Source organism: Eumetopias jubatus, unplaced genomic scaffold (assembly GCF_037043125.1).
Source record: "Eumetopias jubatus isolate StellerSeaLion01/CBP00866 unplaced genomic scaffold, mEumJub1_p1.0 scaffold_11, whole genome shotgun sequence".
Classification (NCBI taxonomy): Eukaryota; Metazoa; Chordata; class Mammalia; order Carnivora; family Otariidae; genus Eumetopias; species Eumetopias jubatus.
This window is the reverse complement of record NW_028274817.1, coordinates 17,978,562-17,980,835: the sequence shown is the minus strand read 5'-3', so window position 1 is coordinate 17,980,835 and position 2,274 is coordinate 17,978,562. Positions and strand designations below refer to the sequence as shown.

The window sequence follows — 2,274 nt, the reverse complement described above, 5'->3', positions numbered from 1 at the left end:
TAGGACTCAGTGATTGATTGGATGTGCAGGGTGAGGAAGAAATGAGAGTGAACTGGCCACAATTTTATGTCATGGATATGAAACAGCTAAAAACAAATTTCAGGCTAATATCCATAGCAGGGGAAATAATTAGCAATTTTATGATTCTTTTTATATTTGAGCAGTAAATTGGCACATTTTCTTTAAGGGTAGTTCAAAGCACGCTTCAGATGGAGTCCAACCCCCCTCATTCTATAGATGAGGGAATTAAGACTCAATGGACTGCACTACTTTGCAAATTAATCCTGTGATGTGTATGACTGCTTTATCTCTTAAATTAGAACATAAACTTCCAAACTGTATCATTTCTTTTGTAGACATCTTTTCCTAATATCACCTGACATAGGACTGAGGACACAGCAGACCCTCAATAAGTGTTCCTCAGATTAAAATAAGTTGAATTTCTTCTTTCTCAGCAGATAGAAGAAAACAGATATTTTGGTTACTGGTAATGGCAGTGAAGTGACAGAATTCATCCTGGTGGGTTTGTCCAATCATCCATAATCCCAGATTGCCTTTTATTGCACCATGGTAGCAGTTTACCTAACCACATTGGTGGGTAACAGTCTTATCATTGTCATGGTTAGAGTTGATGGTCAGCTTCACACCCCTGTGTATTTTTTCCTAAGCAACATGTCCTTCCTCAGTATCTGCTACTCTAGCAATTCGGTGCCTTTTTTGTTGTTCAGTGGTTTAAAAGACTGCCCCACCATTTCCTACACTAACTGTTATGCTCAGATGACCATTGCTCTTTTTCTGGGGATGACAGAGTCTGTTCCTTGCTGTCATGGCTTATGATAGATTTATTGCCATCTTTAATTCCCTGTGTTACACCATCATTATGAACAACCAGGTCTGCATACAGTTGGCCATGGTGACCTGGGCCAGTGCCTTCCTTTTAGCAATAATGCCGATTATTGCAATTTCTGCCCATTTTTGTGGACACAATGTCATCAATCATTTTACCTGTGAGGTCCAGGCCCTGTTGAAGCTCACCTGCTCAGACAGCCCAGTCAGACTTATTCTGGGTCTGGTCATTGGCATCTTCACACTGCCCCTGCCTTTCACCTTCATTCTCATCTCCTACACTCACGTTGTGGTTGCTGTGCTAAGGATTCACTCTGCAGAAGCCAGGCTCAAAGCTTTCTCCACCTGTGGATCCCACCTGACTGTGGTCACCATATTTTATGGAACAGCCATCTACCATATACCCGAAACCTCAGTCAAGGGAATCCCAGGACCAGGGTAAAGTCATCTCCTCATTTTATGGCATTGTAACCCCTATGTTGAATTCCCTCATTTACACCTTGAGGAATAAAGATGTGAAAGATGCCCTAAGAAAAATGATGAGGAAGAAAGAATCCTAAAGAGCCCATGAATATCCCATGGAGGTTCAACTAACCAACAACTTGAAGTGGACTTGTAAAAATAACAAGGTATAAACACTAAACAATATTTTAATAAGGTCATTTGTTTCAAATGCATTTTTTTCTACTTCCAACAGGCGTGTGATAAAGAACATCTTGCCACTGAAAAAGGCATGTTAAACATTTATAATGCTATCCATTTAAGTAATAAATTATAGCACAGTGTTGTGGGAGAGTTTATAAAACAAAATAATAATTAGTATATTTTAATCCTATGTAGTTTTATGTTGTTTTACTGAATGAGAAATATTTCAATATGCTAAGATTCTCTTTTATAGAGGATAAAGAACAAAGTTGCAAAAGGGACAATTCTCTCAATGCTTTTTGTAAAAGGTATATTATTATCCAAGCTTCAGAGTGATGAATGTGCGTGGGTAGAGAGGAAAATTACTGAATTTCCACATAGAAGGTCTTCTGATGAAGCAAGAAGCCCTTGAAGACTGTATAGATACTGAGGGCCAAAAATGATGACCCTATGGAACCCACAATTACATGACTTGATAAGTAGATAAGACCCCATTTTCTCTGTCAACATACCCTACTCCTGAATAATTGCATGCAGCTTCCAAAGTGGACCTCACAAACAGCAAATTTAGCTCCTTTAAAATGCCTTAAAAGACAAGCAAATGTGTACTGTATTTTTGGATTATAAAAATTATAGTGTTCATTGTTTTTAAATGCAAGGGGTAGGTAGAGAGAAAAGGAAAAATCACCTATCATCCCCACACTCAATGGGGCTTGCATGGGTTTTAGAATCCAGCAGACATGTATTTAAGTCTGCCATTCACGGTTGTGTGGGATTTAGTTA

At 38.7% G+C, this 2,274-nt stretch overlaps 1 pseudogene; it reads left to right on the top strand.

The window, feature by feature from the left end:
- Positions 1-567: 567 nt before the first annotated feature.
- Positions 568-1,406, top strand: LOC114200530 (olfactory receptor 13H1-like; annotated as a pseudogene).
- Positions 1,407-2,274: the final 868 nt, after the last annotated feature.